Source organism: Cylas formicarius, unplaced genomic scaffold (genome assembly GCF_029955315.1).
Source record: "Cylas formicarius isolate icCylForm1 unplaced genomic scaffold, icCylForm1.1 PGA_scaffold_7__23_contigs__length_41026272, whole genome shotgun sequence".
NCBI lineage: Eukaryota > Metazoa > Arthropoda > Insecta > Coleoptera > Brentidae > Cylas > Cylas formicarius.
In genome coordinates, this window is record NW_026844352.1 from 2,261,402 (window position 1) to 2,279,884 (window position 18,483).

General features: G+C 34.4%; 1 long non-coding RNA gene across 2 annotated transcripts; it reads left to right on the forward strand.

Moving 5' to 3' along the window:
- Nucleotides 1-3,393: 3,393 nt before the first annotated feature.
- LOC132705221 (uncharacterized) lies at nt 3,394-16,449 on the forward strand. 2 transcript variants are annotated; one of them, XR_009619359.1, is made up of 4 exons: nt 3,394-3,475; nt 3,527-4,234; nt 13,743-13,849; nt 16,089-16,449. It is a non-coding gene; the product is annotated as an uncharacterized LOC132705221 (long non-coding RNA). The 2 variants fall into 2 exon arrangements; XR_009619358.1 differs by having other exon boundaries at nt 3,394-4,234.
- The last annotated feature ends 2,034 nt before the right edge of the window (nt 16,450-18,483 follow it).

Below are 18,483 nucleotides of genomic sequence, written 5' to 3' on the forward strand. Positions count from 1 at the left end.
AGAATTCGCCGAGAAATTTCGTCTAGTGTGCAACTACCCTGGCGTGGAACAACTGCGGCTATTAATAGCGAAAGAATTTGGCGACGAGTTTAACTTGCTCGACGCTGAACTAGCTACGTGTTCTTTCCAGAAGGAAATTCTCGACTGGCTCGGCCAGTACAATAAAGGTAGAGGTGAATTTTTACCACGACGAAGCGCGAATAATCTGTTTAAATGTTTAAAAAATAAAATAAACAGTTTGATGACGTGCGGCCTGGGTAAAGCGTTTCCAGAGAAATTGGAGAGCTACGGCATTTCCTACAGTCGTGATTCTCTGTGGGTCATTGCAAAATCAGTTCTTCAGTTCCTAAATGGTGACCATCGCATTCTCCGCGTTATTTCTGATTTCAAACGTCTTACATCGATCAAGGTTTTGCAGGTCTTAAGAAGCACCGAGCAATTAAGCAAAGACGACAGTTTTATTTTCATGAACCTAAAAACCCTCTTCCGAATAAATATCCAGCAACTTGCAATCGAATCGTTCAAGAAAAACGGCAGTTTTAATCTGTTAATAATTGAATGTTGTTGTCTTCTTCAGAATAATTCAATCGAGCAACTTTCTCTAGAATTACTAAGCGCCCTCAAGGGATCGGCAAAAAAGATTATCATTATCGCACCGTCTGATTGCAATTTAGCAAAACATCTAGGCGGAACGATTCAACTAGTAGACAACGAAAAGCAATTTAGTGATCTGACTGAAGATTCGAAACTGAAAGTTTTAGAGACAACATTTACGTTCCAGGGAACTCAGTTAAGTCTCGACAAAGTGTTCGAAAGCGCTGATGCCGATTGCATCGTAGATCCAGCACTTTTGAGCAGTTTGATTCAAGGAGATGCCCTCGAGATTGGAGACACGAAGTGCTTTAATTCCCTGGGTTACGAATATTACGTCGACAGAACCCTGTCCTGGCAACAAGTAAGTCCAGATTTTTTAAAATTTTGTGGTAACACATCTATCGTCATAGTCGAAACGTTAGAGTCTCGTTTCGTAGATATTAAAGACTTGAAAGGCAATGCCTGCATAGACGGGAAAGATGTGCATCTGTGGGACCCATCAAAAAAGTATAGAGCTGGCGTAACTGTGGTCACTAGAACCCATGGTAATGAGGTGATTGAAAAAATGTATAACAAAAACCCGACAGCAGATATCTATTTATTAGAATATGTGAAGTCCAATTTGTATTTAAAAGCGTTCAGAGGAAATTTCAATAAAGTAGAAAAATATATCGATATTTGCGAGTCGGTGACAGACCCTCGTGAAATAACGGAAAGCAGTTTATGCGATGCAACAATTTTAGATAGAAAAGTTATCATCGTGGCCAACGAGTCCGGGTTTGGTAAATCGACATTGCTGACCAATATGGCCAATATCATGAAAAGCCGATCGTCACACCTTTGGATCGCGAGAGTTAATCTATGCGATTTCGCATCCAAAGCAACTGAGCATAGTCTCAACCTTGTCGATCCGAATTGGACCGACAACGAGACTATCGATTTCGTCGTACAAATGATTATACCAGCGGCAAGTAATGGCGTCGTTGCTAATTTTCAAAGGAAACTGTTTAAAGCAGCCATTTCGCAAACTATCAAACTGCGCGTGGCTTTTCTTTTCGATGGATTCGGCCTACAAGGAAAACACGATAATGTTACTGAAAGCGATCAAACGAAAATCTTGCGGGCAAATTTGGATTACTACGAGGGTCCATACAAAATCTTATCTGGAGCAGCAGCTGCAGTCGCCAGCGTTTGTACTGAATTCGTTTACTGACGACGATCAGAAAGTGTTCCTGGACAAGTTCTGGAAAACCTGTTTGCGCTTCCAGAAAGATCCCAGCAAGTCCAAAGAGAATATATCTGAGGGATATCAACTGCACCTTAAACTCGATGGATGAGTTCGATGCAAAGTCAATTAAAACTTTGGAAAACGGTGTTACGGACTGCTTAAAATCCGCGTCGGAGAGCGACGAGACACTATACGGTAAATTAGCAGAATTAGATTTTGCCGGTTACATAGATTTGTTTCTTGATAGATGGAATTCCCAAGTGGCGAATAAAGTAAAGGCATTCACTAGTACTCCTCTCCTGTTGCGTATGACGGCCGAAGTAGTTTTTGACACTAAACTAGAACTACCCGAGAACATGAATTTGCTTTCGCTGTACGAACAATTTGTAGATACCAAGTTGAGAATTTATTACACAGAAAAGCAAATAATGAAACCCGGCAACCAAGCGGTAGATGCCACGATGGGCCGCGACTCCAAACATTTGCGGAGAATTCACGAAGAGCTTGCCGTTACGCTTCTTTTTCCCGAAGAATGTGATGATGGATCCCTGCCAATATCGAATGAAATATTGCGGTTCGAGGATGATCTAGAGGATGACAAAATAAGCGACGAAGAAATATCTAGGATAGGACTAGTAACTTTCAGGAACGGTCGTCTACAATTTATCCACCGAAGTTTTGCGGATTTTTTTTTTGCTCAGTATCTAACAAAAAACTTGCACAACGCGAAGGTGCAGTTCGTGTTGTTAAAGGAAATTTTGATTGAATTCGACCACTATCCTATACGAAGATTTTTAAACGAATATTTAAAATTGTTTTACAGCTTCAAGTGCGGAGAAATGATAAATATATCCAAATCGTGTCAGAAAAATTTTGGAAAATTGTTAACCGTTAATTTAAGCGAGAGTACAAACAAATTGTTTGAAAACTTTAAGGAACATTATGAGGACCAAACGTTCTTTCACGTCTGTTCCAGCGAAGGAAACGAGTCTATTATAAAGTTCCTATTGGAGAAATACACCGGTAAAGTCGAAATCCTGCGAGATATATTATCTGCGGCCACCAAAAATGATTTTACAGCGTTCAGTTTGGCGTCTTCGAGTGAAGTCATTCACGTTCTCTTGGAAGTAATCCAGTATGATTCTAGAACACTCAGAGATGTTGTCTTAGCCCAAGATCAAGACATGTGGACTATATTCCATTCCGAAGTGAATAGAAATAACAAAAATACACTCCGATGGATGTTAGACTGGATTAAAACTAATTTAGAACAAGAATACCCAGACACCATAAAGTTACTATTAACAGAAAATGACGTTAGTATCAATCCCTTACATACGGCGGCTCTAAATGGCAACATGGAGTCGCTCGGGGTATTGCTAGATTGGGCAATAGCGAACTTAGACGATAATACGTTTTTGGCAATGCTGGGAGCTCGAGATAGCGATGTGGAAAACGTTTTAGGTGGCATGGCCGAGAACGGTAATATCGACAATATGTTGTGGTTGATAACGTGGATCAGGGAAAATGTTGAAAATCGCCATTTTGGAGTGCTGACTAAAATGATAATAACTCCCTGTTTTGCGAATCCGTTGAATATGTCCATTTGGAGTGGTCAATTTGAAATGTTTTTTTGGTTGTTAAAATGGATCGGTAATAAGTTCGGGGAGGACTCTATTAATATTGTAAAGGAAATTATTTTAGGAAGGCCTAAAGAAAAGACGGCATTGCATTGGACATTTTTTCCGACGGCCAATGCACTTCTTAACGATGTGAGCCCGTTAAAATTTTTTTTGAACTGGCTAAATTTAAACCTGGTGCCTAGGTTTCCAGGAATTTTGGATGCCATTTTGCTGAAACGCGGTGAAAACGAAGAAACTGTTTTGCACTTTGGAATTGAGATGGGCAACTGGGACCTGATTGAATATTTTCTAGAGTGGATCAAATCACGTTACGATGATCCTGAGCTGCTTAACAAGTTGGTGTTGATGACTACTCCGAGAGGCACCGTATTTTTCGAAGCGGTGTTCTGGAACCACGGTGAATTGCTTCAAAAGGTTTTTAATTGGATGAAAAACAACCTTCATCCCAATGTGTTGAAAACCTTGGTGTTGATAACACATGATGGAAAAACTATTCTTGATGTCATGGTTGATAAATCTAGTGATTCCTACACTCATATAATAACTGATGTTAAGCAAATGTGTGATCAATTCTTGATTGACGTGGAAAAGGCAAGTGTACATGGTCTCCAATTTTCCGAAGAAGAAGCTCTCAGTTTGAAAGAGTATCGTCACAGATATCACAGCAACGAAATCCTATAAAATTTGAAAAATGCCGATCTTGGTATTTTCGGGAACCTGCATGTTTGTGGAACCAACGTTAACGAAAATAAAAGCTCCCTTAGTTTTGGTAAGTTAAGGCTAATTTACAACTATTTTGTATTAAGATACCATCGTATCTTAGTTGTCTGATAACTTGTCTTTTTTGTCGATTTTGAATCATCATTCAATATTTGTTTGCTTTTAGTGGACCACTCTATATTTTTTGGTATTTTTAAAACGAATTAAACAAATCACTCCCCAAGAAACTAAAATTGAAACGAAAAGTTATTCCGTCCAAAATATATAACAACTAAAATTACTAAGAGTTAAAACTATACATACGAATTATTGTCATAGTATAATGTTGATGTTACTGTAAAAACATATGTTCCGAAAATTCCTAATATTCGTTGATAAATAAATTAAAATAAATCAGACGAGACAACACTCGAGTTATGGACCGACAAAGTACAAAGCGATACCAAACAATAATATTTATAAAGGCATCCAGTAAAGTTTATGTTTTTATCTATTGTTAATTTGTTCGGGTAAATGTAAATAAAGCAAATAGGGATCTTCGGAAATGTGGATGAAGTTCGGATGAAGCTAAAGGTTTGGTTTAAGAGAGTTTAGATAGAGAGATTCATTCTGGTTTCAATAGGAAGTAGAAGACTCTTCCTATAAGAAACCAGTAATGACATTGAATAAAAAGAAAACCCTGGGGCAATGATGCCTTTTTTGCAAGTACCAAACTTATACAGTTCAAATTTTGGGGGGTAATTTATTGAAAGATGTAAAAAGTTTTTCAATTTCATGCTTGGTACAATTGCTACGGTTCGCATTAGAAACAATAATTGCCGATTCATTTTCTAATCACAAAATTAGTGTGTAGGTATCCCGGACAATTAAAACATTTAGAAGAAGATTGTCTTTTCAAATCGAAAAGTAAACTGTCAGTTTTGTGTTCTCAAAATCAAGTCCAAAATAGTAATCAACACACACACACACACACACACACACACACACACACACACACACACACACACACACACACACACACACACACACACACACACACACACACACACACACACACACACACACACAGACACACAGACACACAGACACACAGACACACAGACACACAGACACACAGACACACAGACACACAGACACACAGACACACAGACACACAGACACACAGACACACAGACACACAGACACACAGACACACAGACACACAGACACACAGACACACAGACACACAGACACACAGACACACAGACACACAGACACACAGACACACAGACACACAGACACACAGACACACAGACACACAGACACACAGACACACAGACACACAGACACACAGACACACAGACACACACACACACACACACACACACACACACACACACACACACACACACACACACACACACACACACACACACACACACACACACACACACACACACACACACACACACACACACACACACACACACACACACACACACACACACACACACACACACACACACACACACACACACACACACACACACACACACACACACACACACACACACACACACACACACACACACACACACACACACACACACACACACACACACACACACACACACACACACACACACACACACACACACACACACACACACACAGAGTCATAAACAGGTACAGCAAATCAAGGAAACAATCATAGCAGTAATCAACTGCATAATCAGCGATATTACATAAATCTTAATCAAGAGCAATTTATCACCGCCAAACAAAACGAAGATCATTCGAAAAACTAAAAGCAAGGTGTCACAAGTCTTTTATGGTCAGACGATCAAAAGAAAATGTGTTTCGTAAAGATCAAAATTTACAGTTTTTCATAATTACAAAATTATCAATAAGTAGGATTAGCACAAATTTAAATCATATTATTATAGATATTAAAATATGAAAAAATAATTTGTTAATTAGAAGTGAAAATCAATAATTAAGAAAGTTTAAGTTACGGAAATAATAAAAATTTAGAAATTTCTAAGGAAAATAGAATTAAAGACGGTTTAGATTTCGATGGTAAAAACAAACTTTACTGGATGCCTTTCTAAATATTATTGTTTTGTCCCGTCTTGCAGGTACTTTGTCAGCATTGTTCTGATAGTCTACTGCAAAATTATGAATGCAAATTTGACCCATAATAATATGTTTTTGAAAATCAAATTAATTTCTTGAGGACCATCCAAGTGTACATAATTAGACGAACAACCCAGTTACTAATTGGTAGTTGATATTTTTTTTCATAAACCCACCATATGATAGTGGTATGTCACCATTTCAATTTCGTTCAAATATCCGCCTGTAAGTCCGGGCGATCAAATAGTTCAAAATTGATTTAAATCTCGCAAACCTAAAAATACCCAGTGTCTAACAAAATGGTAATCGACTTAACACTACAACCGGGATATAGGGCGTTTCTCAATTTTCGGCCCATGTGAAAATTGCGCATACCTTTTTTATTTATAAAAATTTTGGATTTGCATAAAAACATTATTTTTTATACAGCTCTCTGTTTTCCATCGATGAATAAAACTGTTTTATTTTATATGCCAATCATAGTTGGCTAAATACTGGAAATTTAAAAAAGTTAAGGCCAATTTAAAACAATTTCAGTGAAAAGCACTATGCCTGAGCACCAGTTAATATTTTTATTTTAATTTTGGACATTATTTTTAATATTTAATTTTAATATTTTTTAACAATTTGAAAACAAAATTATAGTCATTTTGAGCTAATAAACAAATTACTATAACTATTAGAACAGAAAATAGTAAAATTGCATTAATTCTATTCAACACACTTTTCATACTGAATGGCAACTATTCACTAACTCTATAGGATTGATGAAAGCAAGCGCTTCTCGAGTGGTTTAGCTTTCTCTAGCCTTTGATAAAAAAAATAGGTTAAATATTCTTGAACAGTCAATTCTAGCTTCATCACTCCAAACAGTAGATAATGAAAAATTTATATTCTCATCGGATTTTTGCCTAAACCAGTTGCAAAATTGTATCTTCTGCCAGCATCCCCTTCGTGTAGATGGTATAGACTTTTCTGGTACCATATGGCATGAATTTGTGTTTTTTTAAGTAGTCAAACATGTAGTGAAGATTTGGATTTTCCAATACTTCTCCAATTATATTCAATTCCTGGATTTCCTGTTCTTCGTGCAAGTGATTGAAATTTTGCGTTGGTTTTTGAAATCCCGTAATTGGTAAAATTATTTTTAAATTTCAAAATATTTGCTTGTGTGGTTGGTGCCGCGGTTCATCTTAGGTTTGGCCACTGAAATTATGCCTAACAGAACACAAAATTCAATAAAGAGTAAAGTGTTATGCCATTACCTGACATTGACGGCTATATGCACCGCCTACTACTTAACCTTTTTTCATCACAGATACCAGCAAATCTGTATGTCTGAATAGGGCTCGACATGGGCATTTTTTTTAAGTTCACGGTCATATAAAATAAGAAAATTGTATTTATTTATGAGAAAATGGAGAACTGAGAATACCACTGTATTTTCCTTTCAAAAATGTTTTTGTCCGAATCGATTGCTTTTATAAATAAAAAAAAGTTATGGGCAGTTTTCAAAAGGGCCGAAAATTAAAAAACCCCTTATATCTCGGATGGCAGTGAAGATATCGGGAACCATTGAATGTTTCCCAAAAATCGAGATTTTGGTAAAACCCTCCAATTACAAGCACCCTGTACACCGTGTGCCAAATAAAACGATTCCGCAGTAGGTGCGAAAAAAAGTTTGGTACAAAAGTTTCTTGGACTCTCCTGAAGATTTAAGATACTATAATTTTGTGGATGCAGGGTGTCCCAAAAGTGTTCCCTCCGACATCAACTTTGTTATTTTAAATGGAACACCCTGTATATATCGACATTTTTGGAATATTTGGTTAAAATAAAGATCACTTTCTTAAGAAGTCCCTATTCGAATTTTGCATAGTTTATGCAGAAATTGAGGTCATGTGTTTTTTTCTTATTTTGATTGCCCCATATAAAATTGTGTTTTGACGCTACTGCTACTACCACACACTAAGGAGATGAGTCAATATTCAATCAGTTTGACAGATGCGCCTCAGCTTATACAGGGAATTTATTTAACAAAATCTCAATATTTTCAAATAGAACACCCTATATTTTTATTCAGATATCAATTCTAGGACAAAAACACGTTAAGTTTGTAATTTATATTTTATTCAAATTTTACTTACTTTTTGAGATATTCGATGTTTAAGATAACACCCGTATAAATGCTTGTTGAATTTTAAGCTGCCCACATTAGGATACGATACTACTTCTTTTAAAGATATAATACTCCAGACATACGAAAAAAACGTATTGATAACAATACAGGGTGTCCACTAATACCCGGAGATTTTAAGAAAAATCGACACTTTAGCAGATTTTATAAAACTATTTTTTAAAGAAAGATTTAATAGTTAATTATCTAGCTTGAGTGAAAATACTTAATAACAAAAATAAGTAATTAAAGTTCATAGGTTAACCAAAAAAATATAACTTATTTAAAATACAAATAAAAAATATACTAACAGAAAACTTGACAACTATGAACTTTTTAAACAGAAATATGAAAAATGTTTATACCTTAATGCAACAAGAAAAAAAGATTGTGATGTCATAGCAACTGCATTTTTAAAAATTTTGATATTTCTTTATTGTTTTGATGCCATATGAAACTAACATTTTAAGAGTTACATTTTTAACTAAACTTTATGGACCGAATTAAAGAACACTTTTTAGTGTCCTTTTTTTAAAAGAAATATTTATTCAAATTTGTTTCCTTGGTTAGTTAGCCCATAAACTTTAATTACTTATTTTTGTTATTTGCTGTTTTCAATCAAGCTACATAATTACCAATTAAATATTTCGTTAAATATGAATTCTGTTTATTAAATCTATATTGTTAGCAATAAGTTTTGTTAGTATATCTGGGGTATTATATGTTTAAAACAAGTAGGATCATGTCTTTGCTATTTATAAATACCTAATATTGCCAATCTAGGCAGCTTTAAATTCAACAAGAATTTATGTTAACTTCGAATATATCAAAAATTAAGAAAAATTTAAATATTCAGATAAATTACAAATTTACCCTATTTTTTTATACTAGAATTGATATCTGAATTTTGAATAAAAATATAGGATGTTCCATTTCAAAATCTTGAGATTTTGTTAATTGAATTCGCCAAAAGGGCACCCTGTATAAGCTGAGGCGCCTCTGTCAAACTGATTGAGTAGTGCATTATCTCCTTAGTAGGTGGTTAAATTTTCGTTGCAATACCTGGATCAGTAGCGTCACAACACAATTTTATATGAAGCAATCAAAATTTGAAAAAAAAAACACATAACCTCAATTTCTGCCTAAACTATGCAAAATTCGAATAGGAATTTCTTAAAAAAGTGACCCTTATTTTAACCAATGTCGATATATACAAGGTGTTCGTTTTAAAATAACAAAGTTGATACTTTTTTTCGTATCCTATGGTTTTCCAGATGGTATAGTGGGTCGTTTTATTTGACACACGGCATAAATTCCGTTCTCATATGCATTGCATAATCTTGAAATTCGATTGCGTAAAGGACATTCGTACTAATTCTACGGCAAATATCGGACAAATATGTCTGGCCCTTGATTTTCAATCCATTTCCAGTTTCTGCGATATCGGTTCTACGACCTAAATCATATATCGATCGCAATCTGATACTCGGCTGATTTAAGTGAAATGTGCGACTCGTTGAGCATTCGTATGCTCGCCCAATCATATAATGCGAAATCAGTAAAATACCGAAACAAAAAGGACGAGCCACTCGCGTCTCGCAAGCGGGCAGATATTTATCGATAAATAACGGGGAAATGATCGAAACTTTCTTTTGTTAATGTAATTAACTTGTTGAATGCGATACTCGGAAACCACGATACCCTACACGGACATTTTGTTACAAAAGGAAAATGATTTTTTCACCGCGGTAAAGGTGAAACGACGAACGATGAAATGGGTTTATTTGACTTTTTATCTTGCCGAAACAAAAAAAAATCACTAATATATCTGTTGTAAGACTGTCACTATTAATAATCACCAGGTCAGTACGAGCAGTTGAAGAGATTCCTTCCCAAAACATAACTGACTATAGACCAAATAATCCGCCGTTTTGAAAGTCAGATTAAGCATATATCTTATATAAACTCTTAGATCTATCTGAGTTTTAGTAACAAAATCTGGTTTCATCTGACCAAATAACTCTTTCCCAGTCTTCATCATCACCAGCAAAATGAAACCTTAATTTTCGATACACTTGAAATTCTGAGTCCATCTGTTTACTGTACCTGTACCTGTAGCAATCATCCTGCCACAAACCTTCATCTTAAAGTAGAGACTCTTAAAGGATGGTCTTCAACTTGTGTGGTTATATGATGTCTGCCATGATCAGGTTTTCTCATGTGCTGACCTGCGGACCACTATGGAACTTTCGCAAAATCGATGTAATTTGATTGTGAATACAGCCTGTATAAAGTCGAACTTCAAATTTACGGCATACTTCGGTAAATATCAAAATTTGTACTGGTAATTGCAATTTAAAATTATATTTTTTCAAATATCTTGCGTCCCCTGTATTATAAACGAAATCTCAAACTCTCTCTCAACACAGATTACGATACCGTTCATATCAAATTATCACATCTTTAAAGTTTTTCATGTATCGCCAATAATTGACGCACAGAAGCGGAAATTTCTAGGATCTATTAGAATTTTTTTCCAACAAGGACGTACCCTGTATATAATTCCAACAATGTTCGAAAAAGAAGATATAGCTCTGGATCTTCTTAGTTCCTTGGTATCCGAATTATTCCAATAGAGTAAATGGTTTTCAAAAAACTACTTGTTTTTTGAAACCATGCAGTACGTGGTAATTGTAAATGACGTCATCGCGTCTAGGTTGAGGACGAGAAATGGTGATTTTCATTTGGATTTTTTCAAATATCTCGAACAGCGTATGTGATAGACGAAAACCGTAAATACAAAAATTGTAGCCCTTGATATGGTCTATAACACTGTTTGAACAGATTAGCTATTGTTTGTACGAATTTTGAATTACGGTTAATAATTTACTCTCTAAAAGAACAATTTTCAGTGTCTTTTAGATTTTTATCCATAACTAAAACACCTTGCATATAATCAAAAAAATGCCTGAAACAAAAGTTATAGCGCCGGGTCTCCCACATATTACGGATGTAAATTTTTTCCGGTCGGATGAATGACTTTGGAGGAAAAGAAACAAAAATTCAAAAATAAAAAAAAATACTTCGCGTTATTCTATTGCTCCCAATTTAAAGATTCTAAATGCGGGTCCAGACTTCTACTTCTCTTCCAAGTCTGAATTCGGTAGCTGCAAATTTGGAGTACTTATTATGTTTTTAATATTGCACGGAATATCGCAAACACCCTGTACAATACTTAAAAACCGTAAATACAAAAGTTTAAGCGGTCCATATGGTCTCATGTAAAAGTATAAATCACAGATTTGAAATGATTTCCAATTTTCAATAATAGGGGTACCCATTTTTCAGTTTTTTTTGAATTTGCGGCACATCCTGTATATTTTTGAAAAATTGTCTAAAATAAAACTTAATGGAGTCGTTTCTTCTGCGTCTTCTGGTTCAAGAATTTTTTTGGTTTTGTAAACCGTTTTTGAAAAATCGTCTTTTTTGTAGACCCTTGCACACGTGATTTATATATTTTTTTAAATACTTCCCGACCCCCCAGCCCCTCAGTTTCACTAAGCTTCCTTAGGGAATTTCGGACACTTATCGTGGTTCATAGCAAGGACTAAAAAACAGTCGAAAATAGCGAAAAAAAGATGGATACCGGCATCGGATCAGGACCATTTTTTACAAGCTTATGTGCCTCATGGAGGATTAAAAAGTAGGCAAATTTCAATTTTGTAGCTCCAACGGTTCGAAAAAAAAAATTTTTTTTCGACGGTGATCATTTCTGTACCAACGGCGATTCCATAGGATCTATCATTACCGAGATATAAAATTTTTATACGACCGCAGATGCTTTCGAAAAATTCGATTTCATCGATTTTCAAAAGTAACAAGCGCAAATTTTATTTTGGACCTTGTGTATCTAAAAACATTACTTAAAAACCATGTGCATAAAGGACGATCAGTTTTTGGGGTTGTTTGGTGTTTGGAATTTTTTACAAATATGATAGCGTCTCACAACCCTTAAAGAAAACGTTTTTATTGAACGCTGAATGTTAATGTCAAATGTCTCAATTTAACAACCATTTCACTTACAAAACAAAAATAAAAATGCAGCTTTCGCGCAATTTGTAATATATTTGTTACAAATCACTTACCATTTTTGTTAAAAGTCAATTTTTTGCATATTCCAAAAAATATTTTCTTTCATTCAACCAGTAGTGTTCAGTGTGGTCTTTTAATGTGCAATATGGGATTTTTTGCTAAATGCACAACTAAAATTCTAACATTGCCAAAAGCTAGTGCATGTTCTCTAATCATATTGGTTGCAAGTAAAATTTGCAACTATAACAGGACACATGATAGGACAAAAAAAACAAAAAATGCACAAGAGTAAACTACCCCCAGTTTCAAAAATGTTATTAAGAAAGGTTATACCTTGATATCAAAATAGGGCCCACGGAAATAAAAACTATTTCCTTTTTTTTTAAATAACTTTAAATATTCTAAATCAAATCAATTTAGAGAATTTTTGTTCCAATTTAGTATGATTTGTAAAATAAACTAAGTGGTTTAAGTTTTTAGATAAATACAACCATTAGTTATCGAAATTTCTGTTTAACCAAAATGCACAGGACATCCATCATGCACAAACCATAGTTTATGACGTTCTTTCAAACAACAATTGTCCAAATAGTCTGATAATACAGTTAAATTTTGGCGAAATAAAAACGTTGTTAATAACACCATTAGTTGTGAACATAGATTAATCTCCCAAAAGAACTTGTTTATGGAAATGACGTTGATCTTTTGTTTTTCCTAAAATCCACATGTAGAAGTCTTATCGCAAATCACAGTCTCGTTCGTAAAACAGATTTTTGTTTACTGGAATGATATTTTTGTTTTCATAGGATCTTCTTAACAGAGCTTTTTTTAACACTTTCTGGGATTTTCAACAAGTGCCTGAAGTACTTTTAATTGATCATTCCTATTGTATTTACGCTCTATAAACCTTGTCTGTTTGAAACGAGTTAAAATCCTACCAACAGTTGCTTATCTGAATGTAGTCCATATCTGTCGCTTCATACTCTGCTTTCTCGGATAATATTAACTGTCTTGGACGAGGCGTGTGAAAGAAAATCTCTTAATAATCAAGCAATTATTATTAATATTTACTTCAAAGTGTCATTCCTGGATAACATGGATTCCCGCGATAATTTTATTAGGACTTTTTTTTGTCAATTGTAAATTATTATTATTATTACTTTTTTTTAATAAGGTTAAGTGGCTGTTTCCGTTTGTGGACGGAGGTTGTGACACCAAGGCAAAAACCGATGGCACTAACCAAAATAACTGGTTTCTGTATGCGACTACATAGATTTACAGGTAAGTTTACGTCCTCAATTTGGTTTTGGTAGATTTTCGTCTAACATTACACTTGTAATAATAATAATTATTATTATTATAGTTTTCATTATTACAATTATTCAATATTACATTTACGATAACGATCCGACCTAGGTTTAATAAATCTGTATGTGTCAAGGTCTAACATTAACTAATTTATCAAATTGCAAATCTACAATAATTAAATCCTAATTAAAATCGGAAAAGTGAAATTAAGTAAATATTTAAGAGTTTCCTAGAATATAGTTTTTGGCCAGTCAAGAAAATATCTTAATTTTTTTAATTTTTCTTACAAATAAACGATTAATTTAGGGACGATAACATTTCTGTGACTATTAGCACTAGTTTCAATGTTTATGTATATATATATAAAAGAAAAACAATGTATTAACACTGCATATATGTATACCATTAAGCAGTAGAGCAAAATTGCGTTTTTTTTTTAAGATAATTTCTCACAGTAGCATTTTGTATAACTCTTAGAGGCTCAAGATGAATACTGCAACACTGTACGTTAACGCCCATTTTAATATCTCTTAGCCCAGAATGGCTTATGCTTAATACTTTTTACAAAACTTCCAAACTATTGAGTTGGAAACTAATAATAACCTTCCATTCTTAGATATTCTTATCATTAGAAAATCAGACCTAACATTGGGTCATTGTGTTTACAGAAAACCTAGGCACACAGACCGATACCTTAATGCATGGTCACATCACCATCCGGCCTAAAAATCATCGGTTATGAACTCTTTTGTTTACAGAGCCGTAAAACTACCTCAGCCCGAGTCACTGAAAACAGAATTAAAACACCTCACCTCTGTTCTTCTCTCTAATTATTGTCACATTAAAGATATTAAGCGTTCCATCAAAAAATACACCTCACCACAACCTTCCAATAGCAATGAGGCCGAAAGCAATCCTACAGTTGCCAAAACTTCTAAAGAAGTATAACGTCAAAACCAGATTTACAACTTCTCCAAAAATCTTTCAACATCTTTCCATTTGAGATGCCAGGAGTTTACAGCATTCCAAGCATATGCGGCAAAGAATATATTGGAGAGACCGGACGAAAAATATCAACTAGGCTCAAAGAACACGGAAGAGCCTTACGACTAAGACAAATAAAGTCGTCAGCTTTTGCCGAACACACTCATGAAACCGGACATAAAATTTTATTCGATAAAACGAAAATTCTTGCATGTAATCAGTTCTTCTACCAACGAAAAATCCGAGAGTCTATAGAAATCTATAAACAACCTAACAATCTTAACTGCGACTCAGGTCTCTTCCTGTCACCAAGTTGTCTTATAGCTCCGCCCTTCTCAAACAATATATAAGCAGGTACAGAGTAAAATACGAGCCAGTGTCAGTCAAGCTCAGAAGAAGCCAACAGGATGATGGGAGAAACGTCAGCAATTTCGACTCAGCAAAAACCGACGCGGGAGGAATCCAGAAGTTTTGTAAAAAGTAATAAAGATCAATTTTTTTTTATATGATTATCCCATTTGAGGTTTTTATCAACCATCACTCCCAAGTATTCTATAACATTAGTTTTCCTTAATTGGGACTACTAAAGTGCCAATATGTATATCTGAAAAGTTGAAAAGGTTTCAAAAGCATTTTTAGTACTTTTAAGCCATTATCTATTTTACCCGTCACAAGTATCCAAAAAGAATCATCAAAAACATTCACTGTGTATCCGCATAGGAAACAACTCTTCCTCTCACGTCTAACACAGTTCCTTGACAAAGCATTGGTCACTGAAAAGGTTTCCTATTTCTTTGAATTGAGGTCTATCGTTTCGATAGTTTCTAGACAAGTATACCAACTAATTGCGCATGCGACAATGTATCTGTGCAGTTATCACCGCCCAGATGGTTACTAATTTCGTTACTCATTAGTACTCATCCCTTGAGTGAAACCCAATTGATGACTGTTTAATAGATCATTACTTCTAAGAAAAGAGAAAAAAAAAGGGAGGCTTATGTTATTATATGATATTTTGCTTAAATTTGATATTACATGAATTGGTTTATAATTACTCGTATCCGATCTACATTCTGCTCTATATATACACATTTAAAATTTTTCAACTAATTTTATCCTTTTTTTTGACCAATTGTTTTTTTTTTAATTATTTACATAGTCTATATCTCATTTACTGTGACTGGAGTTAAAAGCGATGATCGTACACTTTTTTGTCTTATTATTGCAGGAAAGACGGGAATTTAGCAGCCATTTTTTCTCCCACTTTGATAAAATATTTATTGAAGATATTAGCCACTTAAGTCGGCTTTTATTGTCATTTGTAACTTCAATAATTAGTTCATACATTTTCATATTATTTTTAATATTTTCGTTTACTTTTTCCATATAAAAATAGGTAATGCAAGTGTGGGATTTTTATTAGGTTTTTTTTTTCATTTCGTCTCTAGTTTTTATATAATTTACTATTCCATTTGTAATATATGGTTTTATCTCACGGTAGTGCTGCTATTCCAGGGTCATAAATATCTAGAATATCATTTAGTTCATATTATAAGCTAACCTACTAAATTTGTTAAAGTTAACTCTATCTCCGAAATTCTTTTCCACTATTTCTTTTGTATCCAATTTTAGTAGAAAAACACGGACTGTTGCATTCTGTTCTAGGAACAGCAAATGCGGCCTGTGATCTACGTATTTATTGTATTTTTTTTATATGATGTAATACACAATTTGTTTGTGAATATTTTTTTGCTTATATGACCTTCTACATTCTATGATATAGTTGAAATGATGTGATGGTTCCAAGTTTATAAAAATAAACTAAATGATTTGCCAGTTCCTTAGATGGCTTTCTTTTTTCGATGTCATCATTTTACTAGGCGTCGAGCATCAATCAGCCATCGTATTTGCCAAAAATCGTCACGTTACCCGAAAGGCGCCCAAAATTAATTGACTTTAAAACAACTAGGTGATGAATCCGTTACACAAAGCAAAAGAAAATTGAACTTCAAGACGCAAAGTTTCGTGCCAGAAACTTTCCTGTTAAAAAGGGTCTTTTTATGAAATACACCCGGTGAATGCGGCCAAAATTACTTTCAAGGCAATAAATTAATTAAATGACTTAAAAAGTTATAAGCCATAAAATATCGAACGGACTTTGGAGAACACGGGCACCTATAATCTTCCGAATAGTTGGCCGAAATGAATGAAATCGTATCCAAGTTTCCGCAAAATAGATTTTAACTGTGCTTCGGTTTGTACGAAATTGAAAAAAATGGTGCTACTTATCGAAAGCGAAACACGCTGTTACTATTTTATAGAGTGTTGCTTCGACTATGTCCTGCTATGCCAAATACAAATAATATAAATTTATATAAATGACTACATTCAATTACAGCAGATCATAATATTTTAATAAAAGTATTTAAATTTATAAGATAAGATTTATAAGATACCTTTTATACCAAAATTCCATTTTATGGTTAATAACTGCTTGCTTAAGAGGTACAGACAGACCTTCGCAAAGGATGTATGAAGAAATACCGCCTAATTCACGAGACACAGACTAATGTTAGACATGCCAGTTAGTATAGGGTATTATTACTAGGAAAACTTCAAAAAAAGAAATGCCGATTTACTTAGTAGGTTTTTGAGGTCCTTTATTTATTAGAAGACAGTGGCGAACTGTACTTCCTTTATGATATGATTACATTTGAATTTAGAATGTTTTAATTTGCTTATATTCTGAAATAACGACAACTTCATATAATATATTACCTTTAGGACCTTGTTGTCGGAGCAGATTAGCTTCTCTTGTCCTCTAAGAGTTAGATTCTACCACCGAAGTTACTATTTTATCTCAGTAGTTCTTCTTAGTAGTTCTACTTTTCTTGGTAGATGGAGTCGACCAAGTAAACTGCTCATAAACTATGACTTTGTTTCCGCTGTATTCCTTTCCAATACAATTTGTCTCCATAAGTCCATGTCCTTGAATCCTGTCACTCTATTAAAAGAGCCATTATCTGATAAGTTTATATGTCTGTGTGTTTCTCTTCGGTCGAATTTCATGTATTTAATTTATTCTTTACTTACCCTGAGCCCTACTCACTTTGCTCTTTGTTCTTACCAACGCCTGTTTTACATATTCTAGAGCCAAGTTAAAAAATAATTGTGAAAGCGACGTAATCCACTATTAATATTGAACAGTTCTGAAATCGTTCCATCAACTTTAACTTGGGCCTTGGATTCTAGGAATCATATATTCCTCAGATTAATTAATTTATTTGAGAAACCGCGTTTTCCAAAAACTTTTGCGATGGATGCTGTCTTTTTCCATCATTTAGCTCGCATTGAAAATCTTACCTGGCCTTTCTTAAGAATTTTTATTATTATAGCCTCGTTCCATTCGTCTGGCCTTGTCTTTTCGCTCCCGAAGTGTCTGCTTTAAAAGTTCGCCTTGAATACCATCAAGGTCTCATGCTTCTTTACTTTACACATTTTCGATGGCTTTTTGGATTTTTCCTCTTTGTATTTTCATTGTCACTGATACCAGCAAACTAAATTGTTCTTTTGTGGCTATATTTGCATTCAATTCGTTTTCGTGTACATTTAGAAGTTATTTA